Raw genomic sequence first — 24,088 nt, 5'->3', positions numbered from 1 at the left:
TCCCAGCTACTCGCCTGATGTCATCTGTCCACCTCGTTTGGGGCCGACCTACGCTGCGTTTACCGGTGCGGGGTCGCCATTCCAGCACCTTAAGACCCCAACGTCCATCGTATAAACAAACTTAGGGGTGAATTTTTCTAACTTCATAGCTTAATATTAATTAACTGTGAGATGGTTATAACAAAAAAATTGCCGAACTTATCAACATCCCCTTACAACTATGTAAACATGCGAACGTACGTATGAACGCTTCATAAGTGTACTCGTTTCATGTAATTTCGCAAAGTAACGCCTGCTTCTATCCAATAGTAAATCTATTGGCTGAATCAATGCACACACACTTGCTTTATCTATGTTTGCGTACAAGCGTCCATACTCGTTACGATAAAACATGTCGATAAAAGGCTTCGTGCGCGGGTTAACGAGCCTTTTCATCGTAAAATGCCTTTTTTAATTATATGGACAGGTGAGCCGTCTCGGAAGAGGGCTTCTTTTACAGACCTCCAGGCAAGATGTTTTGTTGTACCTATACTATTGTACGCTGTCTGGCATTAATGGGAAACGTGTAAAGGAACTCACGTGAAAGAAAGAACCTGAGTATTCAAAAGGAATACATTCTGAACCCGAATGTTTCGGTAAAAAGGCCTTTTAGGGGCTTTATTTGCAATTCAGTCAATAGAGAGTAGGTATGATAATCTACTTACGATAAACGTAACTCAAGTACTTAATTTGTACCATTATATCTAAAACCTTTGGATTTGCCCATAATCACCACGCTAGGCATGCGAATTGGTGATCGCAGTAGATGGTAGAAGTAGCACAGAGGACGCTGCTGCCCGCTTAACGTTATATTACCTTAGTCGCCTCGTACGACACCCGCGGGAGGAAAAGGGCTGGTAACAACTGTATTCTGATACTCCGTCACCACACGGCAATCTCTAGATATGTTTCAAAGTTATTAAAGGCCGTTAGGCCTGCGCGAAAGTGTATTTTAGTCGTGCATTTTTGTTATTACAAGTCCGTGGTACGGTGACACAGTTTACCAAATCCACGTTGCCGCCTCAATTAAAACGAAGCCATATTTCTCATTCAATTAACACATTTAATCACGACACGGTCTACTCTAATATATTGCGCAGTCACGATGCTAAATGTAAATTTATTCTTCTCGGGAATCATAGACGACCGCCGTTCTCTATATTGTTGATTTGTGTCGCATATAATAACCTACATTCATAAATAAAGCGAATGCATTGTATTGTTTTGATATAAAGTTTTCACATGGAGTAATCTCTACGTGAACTCAGAAATGATGAGCTGTAGAAGAACCACAGTTACCTAACACAGTAGAAGAACCGAAGTAATTTGTGGTCTCAAGATGCCGGAATAGTAAATTCTTGTACCAGTTACCAGTAATCGCATTGTTGGCAGATCCCCAAGTAGATGGGCAGATGACACCGAAAGAAACGTGGATGGCCGCTGGACGTTAGCGGCACAAGAGAGCACAAAGAAAAACTTAGGTACGGATCTATTTCCAATTATTATACAAAACAAGGTGTTCTTAGCGATCTTTTTGGCGTAGTTATATTCCGACCGAGGATAGTTCGTACCCTACCACCAAGACTCGCCGCAAAGTTATTTAGCTCTCCTGTGATGCCGCGAGGAACCCGATTAGGAATATGGGTAGTGAGTATAGTTAATATACACGTAGATTGCATTCAAGGGCTCACTTGTCAAGTAACACAAAGAAAAAACATTTCCCTCTTCATCATCTTCAAGGTTTAGTGAACCAAATCCTTACCAACATCGGTAGCTTTTGAATACATAATTACCCTAGTAAACCTGTTTGATTATTTTTTAACTATAATAGACTTGACCACAATCTCACCTGATGGTTAGTGGCCTAAGATGGGACGCGCTTGCCTAGAAGATGCCTATTCACTCTTGTTTTAAAGATACCCAGGTTATAAGAATTAGGAAACAGAACTCGGAAGGCTGTTCCAAACCCTTGTCATGCGTATAAGAAAAGAAGATGCAAATCGCTTCGTGCGAGTTTTTGGGATATTAACAACATAGGGGTGAAAACCCCGCCCGGTGCCTTGCAGTGCGATGGTAGAATCCTGAGGAGGGGGTGAGATCGAATAGTTCCTGAGCACACTCTACAAAGTATATCTTATTTAGTTTTATATCTCATCCGTGAATTAGAATTCGTAAACTTTATCATTTCATAATTAGTAGTTACAATTTGTTTGTAGTAAAAAATTCATGAGAAGCGATCGAGAATAATTAAGGCTATGTAATCTGACATGTAACATGAAAACAATCAAATGTTTTACTTCATGTTTGGTGTTTATTAAAGACCTGCTTTTGATAAGAAACCAGATAAAACCAGTTACGCGCCGATTGCCACCTGACCTCTGAATTCATGGGTTATAATAAGTATTGGATAGAAGCAGGCGTTACTTTGCGGAAATCCATGATATATTATCAAAATTAAGCTTAATTTGCTATACTCCGCGAAAAGCAGGAGAATCTGTGTGGTGTAATTTATAATTTCTTCAATCCTTATACCCCACACCAAACAGATCTTCGGCAATATACCCTCTACGCACGTTTCGCTCCGAAACCGGAGCATCATCAGGAGATGTTGACTTTACAACAATTATTCATTTGTTTGCTTAACAATTATTCATTGTAAAGTCAACATCTCCTGATGATGCTCCGGTTTCGGAGCGAAACGTGCGTAGAGGGTATATTGCCGAAGATCTGTTTGGTGTGGGGTATAAGGATTGAAGAAATTATAAATTACACCACACAGATTCTCCTGCTTTTCGCGGAGTATTGCAAATTAAGCTTAATTTTGATAATTTATAATAAGTAGGTAATTACTACATACAATTAATTGAAAATTGTTAAATAAACTTTAAAAAAAATATTATGAATTTCTCCGCTTTAAAGCCAAATCAGGTATTTTTGGTATGTGCGCTTGCTAATGTAGAGTTGGAACTATATAATAATAATATTATTGTGGAAGTAAAACTTTAAGCGTGACTAGGGAGTAATTCAGATTCAGACGGAAGGTACGCGACGCTTACGTCAGACGTGTGTGTAGTTTCCGCTATTTAAAAATAATAATTTGGATTGGTCGTAAGCATATGTCATATATTGAAAGTGATATTAATGTATTTTAAATAGAATATAAAATGAAATAGTGAGTATTAAATGAAATGGCGGAGTCCTAGGAACATTTTACTCTTTCATCAATAAATATAAAGATTTTACTTCAATCGCGCGTAAAGGTTACACACACACTTTTTTTCTGATATTTTCATATTGTCACAAAAAATGTCTTGCGCCTAAAGTCTGCTTAGGACCCCCCTAAAGCATGTATGAAAACCACCCCAGCATAGTATTTTAAAGTTATCATAGTAAAAACTATTGTCACCAACGTGAAATAACAAAACGTGATAAATAGAATTAAAAAAATTACTTAATAGACTGTGCTAGCTTTGATGTATTGACGTTAGCGTTAAAATAATTGATTCACCATCAAATTCAAATATTCTTTATTGATGTAGACATCACACAGGCACTTATGAAGCGTTCATACATATTTAAATAATTGTGAGGTGATGGTGATAACTACGTTCGCCATCTTAAACCTAAACTATGATAGTTCCATATGCGCCCTGGTGTAAGAAGAGCCGCACAACTTAGCCAGGTGTTTTCTTTTTGTTATCACCATCTCACAGTCAATTAATATTTAGCTACGAAGTTAGTGCAATTCCCACCGTTTAAGTAATCCATAGTATTATAATAGGATCGATCATCGATGTGCAGACCTTCCCACTCATATTATGAGACAGATGTAAATATATACAGCTTATACCCACACTACACTAGTAGGTACGGGTTGGTGGGCTATATTCCGTTACAATTTATTAGAATTTTGCGATATTATTTCATCAATATAACGGATTGTATACAAATTATTTGAACCATTCGCGCGAGATACATCACTCGATCGCATCCCACGCATATTTCGTCCATGGTAATAATATGTCATTGTTATCGAGCGATATCATTGAATTATTGTTACAGTTATAATCAGCCATCAATAAAGCATTCATTTTCTGTTTTACCTTCCATTATCTATCGCATGCGGTGGCCTAGTGGTTTGTACTTCGGTCACGCATTGAGGAGCCAGAGTTCGAATCCCAGCACGCACCACTAAATTAAACAAAATTTTTATGTTATGTGCGTTTTATGCAATTAAAATATCACTTGCTTCAACGTGATCAAACCTGCATGCCTGAGAGTTCTCTGTAATGTTCTCAAAGGCGTGTGGAGTCCACCAATCCGCATTGGGCCAGCGTGGTGGACTACGGCCTAAACCCTACTATGTGTGGGAGACCTGTGCCGTGCCTGATGATGATCTAACGCATGCGGCATAATTAACCGTGGATTAAAAAGAAAATGAACGTTGTTGTGAGTTGTTATTTAATTTTAACTGTCGGCGATGTGAGTGTGAACAGACGTCTACAGTGCCACAAAACAGAGTTTCCAAACTTGTACTACAAACTACAATGTCGGTTATATGAAAACTCGACTTACGTGAGAACCTGTTATTATGTCGATGTCGACTTAATAATACGGACCTAAGTAGGTTTAAAGGTAGTTATATCTTAACTTTTTCTATGCCACTATAATCCTTGATTGCAAACTCACCCATCATTCACTCCTCGAGTATTTGTTCGCCATCCCACTACAGAGCGCGGGTCTAATTTTGGAATGAGAAAGGTTTAGGCCTTAGTTAAACCTACCTACCTATTATGCGCATTGAAAATATGTTATACTGTTCCTACACGTATTATATACAGGCGTTCTAGAGTCTAGATATAATAAAAAAGCTATAAATTACGCTCCATCGTCCAATGGACGATGGGTTGTCAAGGTGCTGGAGTGGCGACTAGGCATTGTAAAACGAAATGTTAATGAAACCGACGAGATGAAGTGATCATATAAAAGCGACAGAACACCGTGGAGTTTATAACTGTGTTCAGCCGGGGAAGTCCATCGGTTAAAATTATGACGATGATTTTTAGCAGATATATAAAGTGGTGCCATAAAATGCTTCCTCGATGCATTTTTTGTAAAATATTTTAAATATCAGAGTACCAAATCGACCTTTGATTAATACATGCGAGTGGATTTATCACAATGGTGCTCTGATTGGCATAAATCGTTGGCAACCATATTGCATTTGTTGAAATCGACCTACGCCTGTTCTGATTAATATTTATTGAAACAGTTTATCATTACCGAGCCCTGTCAGTTACTAAGGCATACAGAAATACCAATTAAAATTTATTATATGAATATATTAAGCGGTAATAGCCGAGTGCTTCAAATTAAGCCAAAGGGAAGGCGGTCGATATCCGGTTCGCACCTCTAACTTTTCGAATTTACAAAAAACGACAGTGTTATACATAATTATTCACATATATACACTTTGTCACCAAATTCCTCTTTCCACAGCTGGACCGATTTTGATGAAATTTGTTACTCGATGGTTTAAAAATAATAATTAGAAAGTGGCGCCGCTTTACCTTGCAAAACGACGTCTGCCGGTTCCGCTAGTTATTATTAAATAAATATCATCATCGTCATCACATCGACCCATTACCGGCCCACTACAGAGCACGGGTCTCCTCCCACAATGCCACAATGTCCCTTGCTCATTGTGGGAGGAGACCGTAGTCCACCACCCTGCCCCAGTTCAGATTGGTGGACTCCACACCTTTGAGAACATTATCTAGATCTCTCAGGCATGCAGGTTTCCTCACGATGTTTTCCTTCACCGTTGAAGCTAGTGATATTTTAATTACCTAAAACGAACATAACTTAGAAAAGTTAGAAGTGCGTGCTGGGTTTCGAACTTGCCCACCGACAGTAAAGTCGAGTTCATACCCAATGCGTTATCACCGACTATATTAATAATAATATATAAATATTACTAGCTGTTGCCCGCGACTTCGTCTGCGTTTGATTTTGTTTTTAAAGTATTCAGTATCGCTAAGCCTTAAATGAGTATAGTAGTATATATATATAACATGTGACTGTCAATTAATTATAGACAAAAAATTTGGAATAAAATAAAATTGCGACTATAATTAAAGATCTAAGCTACCCAATCTCTTAAGTCGGACCAGACTGCTCACGGTGTGCCAATTTAATTTAAAATCGGTTCAGTAGTTTAGGAGTCCATCGCGGACAAACATCGTGACAGGAGATTTATATATATTAAGATTATATTATATTGTTAAAAGAACTTTGAACTCAGCAGCAACCGACATCGCCCAGAAACTGAGTGTGCAGGAGTGTGTGCCTGGAAATAACACAGGCACACACTCCTGCACAGGCATTAGTTACCGGCAAGATTCTTTTGTCTAAGATCCTGGTGGAGGCTTAGTTCAATTTCAATTTCAATTTATAGTTACGTTTATAATACAATTTTTAAAATAAATTTATTTATATAATGGAACGTATGTTCAACCAGTACCAACCAGGGTGAATTATCTGGTCTGGTCTGGTGGGAGGCTTCGGCCGTGGCTAGTTACCACCCTACCGACAAAGACGTGCCGCTAAACGATTTAGTGTTCCGGTGCGATGTCGCGTTGAAACCGATTAGGGGTATGACTGCCATACTGCCCAACAGGTTAGCCCGCTGCCATCTTCGACTGCATCATCACCTACCACCAGGTGAGATTGCAGTCAAAGGCTAACTTGTAGTGGAATAAAAAATAAAAAACGCAGTGATTTTTTAAAATTATATCATTTTATGAATTTCAGAACATAAGTTAGATATCGTATAGTAGGGAAACCGATTTTATTGGGGATGCTCAACGTGCTGCTTAACGATTTAACGTTCCGGTACGATGAAGCTTAGAAACCAATTAGGATGGGTTTAATATAGCTGCTTTGCTCTGTAGAAAATTAGCTCGCTACCATCTTAGACTGCAATATCACTTAACATAAGGTGAGATGGCAGTCTAGGGCTATCATAAATGGTTTTAAAAAAAATCTTTTTTAAAAAAGTCGCTGACACTAAACCGATAGCTATACGGTCAGCGGTTTTCAAGTGATGACCCCTGACCGTTACGATAAGTAAACTAGAGTCTAAACAATTTGAAATATATGTACCTATAGGGTACGTATATATTTCTGGTCGGTTAGATAAACGGAGCGCAGGTTTTGTATCGCAGAAACGCAAGCAAAGCAAATATACAACGATATCGCGGTAAGAGTGGAAAGTCAACAAAAAATCTGCATAGGTTAGGTAGGGTAAGTAGGTCGTTTAGGGAAATCTTTATCGTAAAGAGATCACGAATCACGACTTCTATTCCGGTCGGGCCGATGTTGTTTTCGATTTAACAAGTGCGGAGGCTCGGAGGCAGTGGCGTGCACTTCATATATGTACAAAAGCACTGCCTACAGTATAAATTGGTTTATAAGGACGATTTTCCTATTTTATGGCATCTTCTGCTTTATGCCTACCCTGGTCTACGCACGTCACTGCTCGGAGGGCATCTTAAGAGAGAAGTATGACGTTATTTTTATAAATGTATCTTTATAAAAATAAAGTCTTTAGGGTCGTTCAAGATTGAGTCTAGCGTGCGAACAATAGGCATAACATTACAGTAACATGTAACATGTAGAATCGCTAAAATATTTCATTATTAATTCGAAGTAAGATTGGTACTTATCTTCTCTGTATATATATATATATATATAAAAGAGAAAGTGTGTGGGTATGTTCCGTATAGGCTCCGAAACGGCTGGACCGATTTCAATGAAACTTTCAGGGAATCTCAGGATTGACCTGGCGAGTAATCCTGTAAAGTTTGGTGACGATCGGAGCACTCCTATTTTTGAAATGACAAACTGTCAAATACAGCTTTTATTTACTATGATGATATTCTATTGTTGGGTGTACATGGGTGTAGATAATGATCTTCACCCGCTCGAGAAGAGAATAGAAGAGAATGAATATGGAGAGAAATAAATGATTTAATATTATGAGACTTAAATTAAAAATTTAATGATGTAAGTTTATTGTTTAAATAAAATAAAGCAAAATCTAGCCTGGCGAAGCGGACTGGGTACGCTAGTTTTCAAAAATGAAACTGCAAAATCTAGCGATCCACAATGACAGGTAAAACGCCAAATTCAAAGTTATGAAGGTACATCTTTTTATTCATTGGAAAGTTAACATCTGAGGATGCTCCGGTTTCGGAGTGAAACGTGCGTAGAGGGTAAATTGTCGAAGATCTGTTTGGTGTGGAGTATAAAGATTAAAGATATTATAAATTACACCATATAGATTCTCCTGCTTTTCGCGGAGTATAACAAATTAGCTTAATTTTCATAATATATCATGGAATTCCGCAAAGTAACGCCTGCTTGTATGCAATACTTACTTTCCCCCTTATTTGGCTCAGCTTTCGAGCGAGACTCTTGTGATTCGTCGTTCATAGTTCTCAAACTTGCCGTTCAAGATACGTGTGTTATAAGGGCCGCTAACCCGCACTGCACACCAGAAGACAATAATGCAAAAGCATCCGGCACCGCTTTCATCTCTCACAAGATAGAAAAATGAATGTTAAAATGTAAAATGTAAATTGTTGATATTGGAAAAGAGCAACTGCTGAGTTTCTTGCCGGCTTCTTCTCGTTAGAATCTGCCTTCCAAACCGGTGGTAGAGTCACTACAAACAGACAGACTTGAGACAGAAGTCTGTTTGTTTGTTGTATACTTGAAATAAATGAATTTTGAATGTTATCCCCCGATTTTATCCACTGACAATGGATAACTTGTCTACCTGCCAATACACATAAACAGGGAATGGGAGATTTATCCACGATTGACACGATATTATTTCCACCCTTGCATCCATGCTCGGAGTGTCGATAAAGCTGTGAGAGAAGATAAACATTTGGTCCATTCTAAATTCAAAATTCAAATATGATTTATTCATGTAGACCTTATTACAGACACTGAAGCGTTCATACATTTAAAATGTTACACTAATGTTAGTGATGGTGATAACTGGATTTGTTAACTTAAAACTAAAGCTAGGAGGGTTCCAAACGCGCCCTGGTCTAAGAGTAGCCCAGAACAAACTGAGCCAGGTTATTTTTGTTCTCACCATCTCACAGTCTAGTTAATGTTGAACTATGAGGTTACAGCAAATCATACCCAAGCTTTTCTATCATATATGTTATCCTTAATATTATAATTGGAAGTTTTGACCATGCTGGAGCAGCCTTATCGATGATGATAATAATAACATAAAACCAACATATTTTCAATTATTCATTATTCACATACACGTAGATAATGTAATACCACAACAATTTAATTAAAGCATCATATTTGTTCGGGCGAAATTTGATACAATACTCCCACCTAGTGTATTATTAAAACTCCCAACCCTAGAAGTAATTATAACACAATATGGCGTCAGAATAATTACATAGTACCCTATTTTTACTTGCCAGTTAATAAGTTTTGTAATTATTACACAGTTTCGCGCCTTAAACCCTCATTAGTAAAATAAATAGTTGCTTGTGCGACACACGCCTTCTAGCCTGGTAGGTATATAAAAGAAGTTTAGGCGTTTCACACGTTGTCCGGTTCATTTTAGTTTCTTAAATATTTCCCGCGTGAACCGAGTATTTGGCCGGACTAAGAAGTATTGATTCCAAGATGCGAGCAATCTGTATGCAAAATTTTGTCATCATTTAGGTTGTCATGGCGTAGAAACATAAGAAATTCACAACCCGCGGGAATGATCGAGTTTCCTGGGATAAACAAATATCATGTCCGTCTCTAGGATGCAAGTTATGTCTGTAACAAATACCGTCGAGATCAATGAAGTGGTTGAGCAGAACATAGGTAACAAACAAACAGACAAACTTTTGCATATATAATTACCATCATCAATCCATTACGGTCCAACAGAGTGAACAGGTCTCCTCTTAGAATGGGAAGGGTTAAGGCCCTAGTCCACAAATTCGGATAGGTAGACACACGCCCTTCCTAACATTATGGTGGAATTCACAAGCATGCAGGTATCTTAACGATGCTTTCTTACATCGTATTAAACGTAAGCTTATAGAAAAGTCCTATTATAGTATAAAGGACAACGTAAACGATAAAAAAGCTTGGGTGTAAATTATTGCTCTAACCAGATTGCTCTTCTAATCATTTAAAATGACATTGTGAGATGGTGATAACAAAAAAAACACCCGTCTAAGTTTGTTGTGGGCTTCTTCTTAGACCAGGACGCGTTTGGAACCCTCGTAGCTTTAGTTTGAAGTTTACGAATGTGGTTATCGCCATCATCTCACTACCGTGTAATTCTTATGTACGCATCAAAATTGCCACCTATGGGCCTACTTGAGTAAAGATATTTTTGACTTTGACTTTGACTTCGTTGAAGCAAGCAATATTTAATAGCTGAAAACAACTTCCTAAAATAAATAGTTGCTTGTGAGGCACACGCCTTCTAGTCTAGTATATAAAAGAAGTTTAGGTGTTTCACACGTCGTCCGGTTCACTTTAGTTTCCTAAATATTTCACGCGAGAACTGCGTGAAGTATTAAAGAAACTAAACTAACCGGACTAAAAAGTATTAATTCAGACATGCGAGCAATCTCTTTGCAATATTTTGTCATCATTGGATGGTTGTCATGGCGTAGAAAGATAAGAAATTGTTTTACAACCCGCGGGGATAATCGAGTTTCCTGGGATGCAAGTAATGTCTGTAACAAATACCGTCGAGATCGGTAGAGTGGTTGAGCCGAGCATAACTCACCAGTAAACAGACATTTATAACATTCATCAATCCATTAACAGTCCGCCAGAGTGCACAGGTCTCCTCAGAACGAGAAGGGTTAAGGCCCTAGTCCACAAATTCGGATCGGTAGACACACCCTTCCTAACATTATGGTGGAATTCTCAATCATGCAGGTTTCTTAACGACGCTTTCCTACATTGTTGAAGCAAGCATAGCTGAAAACAAACTCCTAAAAGTAAGAGGTTCCCAAAAGGGAAGCTGAACGCTTTCTCAATGAGCTATCACAGCTTCTATGTATGAATGATTAATGACAGTCAACTTATCTGAGACCTCAAGCTTGTTTCAGCCGAAGTTTCAAGGAAGTCACCATTAAATAATTAATCTAATCCAAACTCTTCCGATAAAGTTCACTAGTATCTTTATTGGAAGAGTTCTTCATATCTATCTCATCCATTCCCTTTCTATAAGGATGGATCTATATCCTTATAGACAGGGCAGGGTAGAAAAAGGATAGCACTACTGAATTTAATTTGCGATCTGAATATCGGACGTAAATATTAAAGGCCCTTACTACGATAGTAACATATTAAATCAATGCCCATACTGGTAAATGCGTAAGAATATTTTGTACGCGCCGATAATAAAACAAGTACTTACATAATAAGTGTTAAAACAGTAACAAATCGAATAAAAGTTACTGATAGGTCGAACTTTCTTAAGACATGTAGAGTCCTGATTTAAATTATTTTAAAATAAACTGGGTACTGCCGAACACTGTATGTATTTTCACATTTGAACATGGCGCATAACAGCCGCAATATTGAATTTAAAAAATTGGATGTAAACAACATCCAAATCTGTACAGGAATTTAGGAGATAATATGGCGGAACATAGTAACTCATATACTTGCAGGCAAACACACGAATATAAATAAACCTTGAAATACTGATAGCATAACCATTCGCAGACCCTAAATAAAAACAGCACTTGTTTTTATGTACTACCTTGCTACATTACTTTCCTACTTATAAGTTATTTGTTACAGACATTACTTGCATCCCAGGAAACTCGATTATTCCCTTGCAAGCAAACATACGAATATAAATAAACCTTGAAATACTGATAGCATAACCATTCGCAGATCCTAAATAAAAACAGCACTGGTTTTTATGTACTACCTTGCTACATTACCTTCGTACTTATAAGTTATTTGTTACAGACTTTACTTGCATCCCAGGAAACTCGATTATTCCCTTGCAAGCAAACATACGAATATAAATAAACCTTGAAATACTGATAGCATAACCATTCGCAGATCCTAAATAAAAACAGCGCTTGTTTTTATGTACTACCTACCTACACTACCTTCCTACTTATCAGTCAAAATAGTTTTTATTTCTAATAATTTATTAGTAAAACAGTTCTAGTGGTTTAATCCTGAAAATAAAATTAATAAAGAAATATATAAATTATACGTATATATAGTACTGAGGCAAAATTATTTTTTTTTTGTTTTCCTAACAGAATATTTTGTATTATAACGAACTGCGAGAAGCAGAGTTAGGTGTTTGTTTGTTTATAATTCAATGTTAATTGATAATCTAACTTTGTTTGCCGCTTTTTGTACAGCGTTCCCCTTCCTGAAATCACTGTGAGTAATGACTTTGCGTTTTTCTCGCATCGACCAGTTAATTGCTTAAATACAGCCTTGACAAATGCTGGTCTGCGTAGCCTTCTCTGAAACAAAAAAATATATGAGTATTTTTATGTTTATGATACATCAGAGTACCACCTATACACTCACCTATTTTCACCAATAATTGCTTCATATCAATTAACTTTACAAACTGCCTGCCTTTGTCACGATCCTTTATAGTTTGAACTAGCGGACCCTCGCGACTTCGTCGGCGTTCTATAATTTGTGGTATACTGAGTTAGTAAGTTGTCATTATTTTAGTTGATACATACATACATACATCTATCCATACATCCATACTCACAAACTTTCGCATTTATAATATTAGTACACATGCATTCGATCGTTGTCCCATATGCCTTGCGACTTGCTGTTATTTATGAAGAGTTATGTCCTTTATCTCCGACAATATTTATCAAATCCTTATTAAAATAAGACGATACGTGCTTCATAGTATGCACTTTCAAATAAAAAAAGAATTTTTAAAATCGGTTCAAATTTTACGGATCTACGTATAGTAAAATTGTTAAAATTTTATATCCCATATCCCGGAGGAAACTTATTGTTAATCGGGATGAAAAGTATCCTATACGTTGACCCGGAATATCAGCTACCACTATACCAAATTTATTTAAATCCGTTCGGTAGTTTCACGTAATGCCCGGACAGACAGACAGACAGACAGACAGACAGACAGACAGACAGACAGAAAGACAGACAGACAGACAAGAAATAATTAAAAATCTGTTTTGGACTCAGTATCGATTATAAAGTCGTGTCAAAATTTTCAAAATATATGAAATGTATAGAAATCGTCCAGTTACAGTTTTATTATAAGTATAGATGTCTCAAAAAATTAACGTTCACTGCTGGACATATGCCTCTGAAAGGATTCTATAATTCACTCAGAGGTAAATAAGAGACCAATTCTCAGAGTATCTCTACGTGATTTTATCAAAAGTAAGTGGAGTCGAGGAATTTCGTAGAACCAGATTTACCACCAACAGCAGAGTAATCCGAAGTGGCAATTTTTATTCTAAACATTTGTTACTTTGGTACTTTCTTATTTTCGTTTTTTATAAACAAGTATTGTATTGAGGCTAAAAGTTAAAATTCATTCAGCCGTTTTCGAGCTTTTTCGAGACACAACGGCAATTCGTAATAACAGGATAAGATACACAATTGTATACAAAAATATCTGTATACAATTTTGTTCCCACATAGGAGAGTCGAGTCTATATAATAACATCCAAGCAACAAATTCATCCTTAAAGTGTCAGGTTAACGTGTAGTGCTTTAATAATTTTACACACGATAGTAGCGTCGTTGGGTTTCTTTCAAGGTTTTATTTGTTTTCATCGATCGTTTTGTTCAAACAAAGCGAAGAAAAAAGAAGTTACACTACTTATTATTTATGTATCGAGGCTTTATGTGAAGTAATTTGCTCATTATCAAATAAGTAACCAATCTTTCTGCTTATAAACTATAATGAAGGGATAACATGTTTTTTACACGCACGCACCTCAAACTTTTTGGAGTTATGTCCGTTTAATATCACTTCCTTTAATGGTGCGTGTGGATACCTGCATACTCAAGTGTTCTTTATAATGTTTTCAACAATTTGTGAATCCTACCCATCCGCACTTGGCCAGGCGTGTTGGACTACGGCCTCAACCCTTCTCACACTTCTCATTGTCATTCCATTAAGGTCCACTGCTGTGCACTGATCTCCTCACAAAATGAGTAAGATTTAGGCCGTAGTACACCAATCTGGTCAAGTGCAATCTGCACACACCTAGGCCTAGACTAGACTTCACACACGTTTGAGAACATTATGGAAAATTCTAAGGCATACAGGTTTCCTTACGATGTTTTCTTCACCATTAAAGCAACTGATATTTTGGATTCTCTTCTTAGTCGTGCACTCTTGGCAGAGTGGTCGTGGCTGTTGAGATGAATATTATGGCGCTAGGCATCATTGGATTGCACGGTTTCTCGCGCGAGTCTTCTCCACTTTTGGCGGTTGATAGCGTGTCGAAAACATTCTACCACAGTTGTCTGGGTCAGCGATTTCACCGTATCTCTCCACCAAGTAGGTGACCGCCCTCTTGCCCATTTTGGATTGGTTAAATTAAAAACGCACATAATTCCGAAGTTAGTATCGGACTCAGCCCCTCGTAAAGGAATGCCGGAGCTCTAATCACTACAGTATCACCGCTTAACTGAATGTCTAGTTAATTTTAAAACTGTAGCTTCAAAAGTCTTGATCATCGCCGTAAGGTAGCCAATCTGTTGGTGTTTTATAGGATATACTTTGGAGAGTGTGCTCAGGAACTATTCGATCTCATCCCCTCCTCACCATTCTACCATCGCACTGCAAGGCACCGGGCGGGTTTTCACCCCTATGCTGTTAATATCGCGCGAAGCGATTTGCATCTTCTTTTTTTACAAGCATGCGGCTTGAATGAATGAATCAATCAAAATCAATCATTTATTTATGATCATATTACATTGGATCAATAACAACAGAGACGGCGGAAAAGTTTAAAACTGCGTTCCAGCCGCCACTCCTACCTCCGAAACTAAAGCTATGATTATATTATGTTCCAAACCATGTTATGAATGAAAATACTTTTATTGCACACCACAAAAAGTACATAAAACAAAAAGAAAAGTATAACAAAACAACGTATAAAATTTGGCGGCGTTATCGCTTCATAGCGATTTCTTCCAGGCAACCAATGGCGAAGACAAAAAACAGTTACCCATAAAATACGTATTTCTTTTCTTTAATATATACATGTTATTATATAAAAAACAATATTTGTAACTAAAGACAAATAAATAAATAACTAAAAAAATATATTAGTTATTTATTTATTTCTCTTTAGTTACATAGTTAGTTATATATATATATATATATATATATAATAGATTAAATATGAAACAAAATATATAAAATAAATAATTATCCTCAAATAAAAATAATAAAAAATGAAGAAAAGATCTAGCCTTTCGAGTTCTGTGTTTCCTAATTCTTACAAACTTTAAAACAAGAGTGAATAGGCAACTTTTAGGCGAGCGCATCCCATCTTAGGCTACATCTACACTTTCCATCACGTGAGATTGTGGTCAAGCGCTAGTCTACAACAGTTAAAAAAAAAGCCTTAACATTGAGATAGCGGTAAAACACAGCCACGGTCGTGAGGTACTTGTACCACTCAGCCGGTCATGAAACCCGGTGCGATAGGCTATTTACGACTTGTTTTGTTATGCGAAATGCGGGCAAAAAGTCTGACACGGACGTACATAATAAAAAAACAAACTGTTTGAATCGACATTTTGACTAATGATTAATTGCTCGATTGATTCAATTCCATATTATAAATCACTTAAGAGACGGTAGGTACTTTAAATGTAATCTTTTAATAAACACTTTATGAATACGATTTTCAGTAAGCTCTATAAGAGATATTATAATTTAGCAAATTGTCGATATCTGATGAATAAATAACAGCAGGAACCATTTATACTACGTACACACAAGCATACGAAAATACAAACTATATAGCGTCTAAAAATATTCGAACCAAATATAGGTTTAACTTTCTAAACAAATGTTAATTCCGAATTTTGAATGGTAATTGGATAAATCTTAACCATCGTAGATTTATCAATACAAGCACGGGGTATATTTTTTTGTAAGTACTCATTCTCACTCTGCGTGGAATTCCAAATTGAGTTCTGAGTTAAATAGACCGTTAAAAAACGAAGTAACTATTTTGATTTATGGTGATAACAAAAAAATAAATTTACCCGGCTAAGTTTGTTGTGGGCTCTTCTTAGACCAGGGCGCGTTTGGAACACTCGTAGCTTTAGATTTAAGTTGGCGAACGAAGTTATCACCATCCCGTTACAATTATGTAAACAAATATGTATGAACACTTCATAAGTGCCTGTGATAGGCCTACATGAATAAATAAATTTTGAATTTGAATTTGAATTTGATCTGTCAGTTATGTATACCCGTTATCTCGACTGCCTCTAATAGAAAAAAATACTAGTTACGGGTAGAGATAATAATCTCGTAGCCGGAATGCTAGCAATATTTTAGACAACAATAGAATATACTCGTAGTTCCTGCGGGATTCTTAAAAACCCAAAATGAAAGCGGACTAAGTGGCGGGTAACAGCTAGTTCATAATACAAGTAAGATTTGTTGTAAATGTTTCGCAATAATCACTACATTAGCAAATAATGCATCGTTAAGTCGGATTAAAGATGCCATCATCATTCGCTGTCAATCTGTAGGGCGCACTTAGGACTAAATACATCCTACGTAATATAGATTTACACTTATCGTTGTTGAGAAACGTGGCATTGTCAATAAGGTTAAGCGGTACTTCACATCAGATCATCTCCATCCGATAGATATTAGATTATTGAAGGTTGGCCATAGAAATGTATTTATGCAGCCATTAACAAGTTCTCGACCTCTCCCTGGCGCAACGGTGAGCGCTATGGTTTTATTTATTTATTTCATTAGATATACCAACGATACATTATATTATCATTAATTATTTTAGATTATTGTTAATTCCGACACATAGAACTTCTGGTTATAAAGGTTGTTTTAAGTATTCAGCATCAAAAATTTGGAATGACATCCTTCTGTACTACAAATAGAGTTAAAAAATTCTTCAAATTATTGTACAAAAAATCTCAATGACCACTAGTAAATAAAAAATAAATAAATAAATAAAAAATAACAAATTATTACTTTTCACACCTTTTAGTACTTTTATATAATTTTTCGTTTATGCACACTTTGATTTTAGATTTTGGTTTTTCATGTTTTTCATGTTTTTAATTTCATCATTTTTGATTTTGTTTATTATTTACCTCTTTGATGATTTTGTATTTCTCGATGTCCTCCAGGGGTAAATAAGCTTGTGTTAATGTAAAAAATATCTCTTTTTGTTAACTTTAATTGCTTTAATCTTTAAAATAATTGTTTTATAAATAAAACCTAAAATAAACTACTACTACTTTTTTTGTTTATATATTATATTCTTTGTTATTGTCCTTTTATATGATTAGTCGCGAGAATTCGTGACGACGAAGATAATGGGGCTGGCTGAAAACCAGTGCTACGCGTTTTAGTATGCAGCTATACTGAGCCAGCTCCTTTGTCACACATTTTTTTTTATTTTCATACTTTAACAATTTTATGACACAAATGTAACATTTTACACAAATGTGTGACAATAAATACGATTTTTCTTTCTTTTCTTTAATTGTCCGAGTACAGTTATTCGCGGACGTCGCGGGTTCGATCACCTACAGGCGCAATTTGTGTATTTGTAATTCCTTAATTTTCTCTCGTCTGGTCAGCAGGGATACTACCATGGCTAGTTACCACCCTATCGACAAAGACGTGCCGCTAAGCGATTTAGATACCTGCATGCCTCTCCATAACATTCTCAGGTGTGTAAAGTCAACCTATCCGCATTTGGACAGCTCGGTGGACCTCGGCCTAAAACTTCCACATTCTCAGAGGAGACGAATGTTAATAATGATGATAATATCTTCCTAACAGGAGTTGAAACTTAAGGAGCCTAAATAATATTTGGCTGGGTCTAGGTGCGGATAAATTATATATAGATAATAGCCTTTTACACTTTTTCCAATAGGTATTAGACAAGATTTTTCTTGTAAGGATGCCAGATACAGCTATACATAACAAAACAGCTATTCAACTCCCGAGAGTTGCGCAGTACGAATCCTAATCCCCGAAATGATTATGTTGCAATGGACTTAATATAATATGTTAATGGAAACAGAAAATTTCTGACCTACGCTCAATAAAAACCAATATAATAATAACAACCAATCTAATACATAACCTTTAAATTACAGATTAAATTTAGCAGTGATATCAAATATAGAAAAATCAACGGAAGTTTCTCTACATAGTATAAAACAAATAGTACCTATAGCTACTTTCTGCGATTGCTTGTTCATACAACTACTCCTATCCGGATGGTGAAAACCGAAAAATAAAACTTTTGGTTTTCCAAATTTCGTCTTAAATAAAAATAAAGTTAGCTTAGATAATATATACAGTTAACCATACAGTTTGATCACTATTAAAGTAGAAGCCATTCTTTATTAATTAATTATTATTTCCTAGATAGCTTTCACATTTGTTTTATAAATATAACCCTAAATAAACTATGTAAAACTAAATATAATCTAAAACGTCTTTGAAACCACCGCAGCGAGGCACAGTTCCTAAGATGCTGGCAGCGTTGCCCCTTTGGATGGCCAAACTAATTCGTTGGCCAAGGTAACTGCCCGCTCTAGGATCACCGGTAGACTCGAAAACCCTTGTCGATAATTCTTTAAAAAGAGCTCGTGCCTCCGAGTATTTATTAATTCTATAATTTTTTAGTATTTTTTAATTTCTAGTATCTTTTATATTTAATTATGTTTCATTTTATTTGTGTGATCTAGTTCATATATTAGCATGTATGTATCATCATGCCTCTGCAATCTGTTTTCCTCGTGTTTTCTTATCCTAAAGTTGACTGACGTAGGTCGCTACTAAGCGATAATGCCGCCTTTTGTATTCTACTTTTGTCTTTGTTTTTCTATTCTTCTTTTATTTATTTAACTTGTAGAAGTGTGCAAAATAAGAGTAGAAATGAATAAAATATTTCTATAAACGTAAGAAGAACTGAACCCGGACCTGTGACTTTCGAAAAGTGTATTCAGACTTTAATCCTTGTATCTCTTTGTTTGATGCTTTGTTTGTACAATTAGCACAGCAATATTAAGCCTCCAAAGCGGATTAAGATGTCAAAATCAGTCGCCGTCAGTCTGTGGGACGTGCTTATCTATTCAATACGTAATGCCAAATCATTGCTAAACCTTCATCAGTCGGAATACAACGAGCCATCTAAATCTATAGTTATAGAAAGTCGGTTACATAAAATCGAATTCTTATCCTAATATATTATAGAATACATAGGAATATGCGTTTGTTTGTTTGTTGCGCTTTTATAACTTTGATTCTCAAAAAACGTAGTAGAAGTTTTTATGAAACAGCTCGTGCGGGGATAATCATTTATTGCAAAATACACGTCAGTAAGGTTTTATATATTGGTTTATATACTATGAAAAGTTAGAGGTGCCTGGCCAGGTCTTCTTCTACTTCTAATAATGAACCGCTAGTAAGTATAATAAAATGTAAACGATGTTCCCTCAACTATCCTTAATATTTATTTCCAAACTTTGTAATTTACGGTCGCAACAAAATTAATTTAACAACCGCTTGCGGTCTAAAATAATTGGGCAGTTAATTTACTGTGCAAAACTTAAATGTTTATAACAAAAACCCAATGTACACGGCGATATATTAGTACAATTGTTATATAGTAGGCACAGATTTGGATGTTTGCCATATGCTATGCTATGTAATATATTATTATGACTTATGAGAACAGCATTGAACTGATGTGCGGTTACAGTTAATAAGTATTCATGACTGCATATACTACATGCTTGCAATAGTATGCGAATTGCGTAATCGTAAGGGGGCGTCCATAAATTAGGTAAGGTGTTTTTTAAAATTATCTGTAGAAGTAGAAGCGGTGATAGCACAGTGGGTCCCACCAGGCACCTCTAACTTTTCATAGTTATGCGCGTTTTAAGTTATTAAAATATCACTTGCTTCGACGATGAAAAAAAACATCGTGAGACGTGCATGATTGAAATTTCTACATAATGTTCTCAAAGGGGTGTGGAGACCACCAATCGCCACTGGGTCAGCGTGGTGGACTACGGTCTTAACCCCTTCTCACTTTCTATCTTTCTATTTCTTCTTTCTACTAAGATATGAATACATTTTCAAGAATATGTGTAAAAAGTTTCATGAGGATGGGTTTAGTAGTTTTTGCGTGAAAGCGTACCTAACAAACTAACTTACATTGACATTTATAATATTATAGTAGGGATAGGGATAGGGATAGGGATTTTTAACATAAGTGCCCTTATTAAGCATTTCAACATCTCAGAGTCGTCTAACTTGAGAGTTTTCGTAATCTATATAATTGTTTGTGTTGCCGTGTGGTGACCTCAGATCAGATTACAGTTGTTACCATGTCGGTATCGTGCGTGACGATTAAGGGAATGTACCGAAGAAGGGACAGCAGTTCCTCTGTTCTGCTGCCATTTACTGCGTCCACCAAAAAGTCTGCCCAGTTTTTCTTCGCCGTTAGAGTAAGTAATTTTAAATTCCTTTAATTAAAAATGCACATAACTCTGAAGAGTCAGAGATGGGTGGCGAGAATCGAACTTGGTCACTCCTAAAAGGAGGATGAGGTTACTACTAGGTTTACGGCTAAATAAAAAGCATTTCAATACGTTTCCTAATTATTATTTTATCATCATAGGTTTGCGACTGCAGTCTAACCTGTTATGGGTATTGCAATTGGCAGAAGCATCGTTGCGAAACGCTAAATCGCTTTGCGTCTTTGACTACAGCCAATGCTAGAATCAAAGTCGTAATGCAAATTTTAGGACCGACAAAATGGAATGTTTTTATCCAGCTTTTGTACCATTGACCCCTCGAAAGTGGAGTATTTTTAATAAAATAAATTTAGATTCCCTATTTTGAGGACAGTTTCAAAAACCGTGAAACGAACTATTCTTTATACCAAAAGCCCAAATACCAGACAGATCCAATTAGTGGTACTATTAAAAAAAAACCTTTCATCTCTCACAGAATTTCAAATTTCTACGTTCCGACGTTCATACTGTTGGTTTTCAGATCACCAGTCAGCAACGCCCTTTATAATTATAAAAGAAAAAAAGATATTGGACAACCATTATTTTCAATTTAAGAACATGTCAAGTTTATTGCGTTTCAGTACGGTATGTAAAAGTATGGGCGAGCTTTAACAGCGTTGTTCACGCGCACGCAAAATGATTTGTTGGCCATAAACACGCCTTTCGACTTCCTCGCACCGACTCTGGTGGCCTGTAGGACTAGCAAGCGCACTACGAGATAATTATGTCTATTCATATGAAAAAATAACAAGTAACAGGTAAAGAAAATTATCTCATTGCACGCATGCTAGCCTTAGTGGCTGACAGAATCTTTATCTTAAGTAAAATTTTCGTACTCTCGCAATATTAAAATCGTTTCCGACTATCGAAGCACTGTAACGGCAGAGCAAAATGTACCTTATGGTTCTTTTTATAAGGCTTGAATTAGTTTACACTTCAAGAGCCAGCACTTTTACGGGACATTTGTAAAATAGAAAGCACTAGTACTGCTAATTTATTTTTTATATTATTTATTTGTATACTACTACGAATTAAGGTAAATAAAATCAAGTTTATTTGAATAGAAAAACTTTATTGCAACACAACAAAATTGGAAAAACACAAGGAATGCACATAACTTCAACTAAACCTATGAACAGATTTAACTATTTCGTAATTCGGTGTTTCTCGCCTTCTGTTTACCCCGAAATTTATTGTTTTTATAGTGCTATTAGATACACTGTTGCATGTTAGATAAACTTAATTTTTAGGTATAGTTTGCTGCATTTTTGCAGGGTTCTACTAGGTACCCTTTTTTATATAGAACTTATCTATGGAAACCTGTTATTAGTTTTAAGTCAACCAATGAACTTACAGAAAATTAGTTTCTTATTAGGGATTATTTATTAGTTAACTAGTTGCTTAGTTAAGGCGTAACGGAAAGACAACTCACAAACACAGTTTCGCATTTATGAATGAATGAATGAATGATTACACTTTTATTGTTCACCACATAAACATATAGTAAAATTATAAATAAAAATCTAACAAAAAGATACAATTTGGCGGCCTTATCGCTACATAGCGATCGCCAAAGGCGTTAAACACAGCTCAAGAAGAGAGGTAGGTGGTGCATTTAAATAAACATGCATATATGCCTATATATACATATAATAAACTTACAATAAAATATATAGATACTAATAATAATTAATATATACCTATATAATTAATATCAATAATACATAAAAATATACAATATTGTCAAACCCCAAGTAAAACACAAGGGAATAGGCATGTTAAAGTTCCGAAGATTCAGACAAAAAATGATCTTTAACTTTTTATAATATCAGTTAGGGTAAAACTAAACTGCTTGACGTTGTAATGTTACGATAGTCGTGAGCGACTCGTGCGTGCAAATCTTACGCCAGGGGTAGGTACTGTGCGTCTTCCGTTTTATGCTCATTTTCCACGAAGCGCTCCATGGTAACGTTTCCCTAAATGCCGCCATAATATTCTGTACAAAATACACAATCACTTGCGACAAATTGCTAGTGTGATTTACTGTCGGCCATGAAATAATATTTATGGGAAAATTATAAGTACAGATACCTATTGCTAGGTTCACGTATCATTTTGATGCATCGTATTTCCGTTTCGTGCTCCTGATGGACCCGACCGTGTATATTATATTTATTCGCCTCAGGTCACTAGGCCCACATAAACACAGAAAATACTATGAAAAACTGAAACATCCATACATTCAAAGACTACTAAACTTATTACTCTTCTGTCATCATCTCCATCAATAACAACCTATTAGTTCCCGAGCCACCACAGGGCACGCATCTTTTCTCAGAATGAGCCATGAGGAGAGCTTACACGTCACTCACCTTTGAGAACGAACTCTCAGGCATGCAGGTTTCCTCACGATTATTGCAAGTCATATTTTAAATTCCTTAAATTTAAAAATTAAAAAAAAATCAAAATTCAAAATTAATTTATTTCAAGGAGGCCTAATATAAGCACTTTTGAAACGTCAAGTCTGTCTGTTTGTAGTGATTCTACCACCGGTTCGGAAGGCAGATTCTACCGAGAAGAAGCCAGCAAGAAACTCAGCAGTTGCTCTTTTCCAACATCAACAATTTACATTTTACATGTTAACATTCATTTTTCTATCTTGTGAGAGCTGAAAGCGGAGCCGGATGCTTCCAAGCAACCTTGTAATTAAAAAATTCATCAATTGTATAGTAACCTCGCTGTAATAAATGTGTTTTAACAAATTCTTTAAACTTGTGCATTGCTAGGTCCAAAATCACCTTAGGAATCATATTATAAAAGCGTATACTCAATCCTACAAATGACCTCTGTACCTTACGCAGACGATATGCAGATGACACTAATTTATGACCATTTCTTGTAAGTCGACTGTTTATGTCCACTTTTTGTTTATAAAGACTAATATGTTGTCTTACAAATATTGTTATAAATATATTGTGAAGCTACAGTAAGTATGCATATTTCTTTAAACTTCTCTTTAAAAAAAATAAAGAAACATATATCAGAATGTGTGGAGTCTTCCAATCCGCACTGGGCCAGCGTGATGGACTACAGCTACCTATATTAAATAGGTAGCTTGGAATGTGGTGTTGGATGCTTTCTTAACCATGGACCGCTAAAGGAAGAAATCTATTGTCCC

The sequence above is a fragment of the Pararge aegeria genome, chromosome 19 (assembly GCF_905163445.1).
Source record: "Pararge aegeria chromosome 19, ilParAegt1.1, whole genome shotgun sequence".
NCBI classification, from domain to species: domain Eukaryota; kingdom Metazoa; phylum Arthropoda; class Insecta; order Lepidoptera; family Nymphalidae; genus Pararge; species Pararge aegeria.
The sequence above is the reverse complement of the archived record's forward strand: the minus strand, read 5'-3'. Positions refer to the sequence as shown.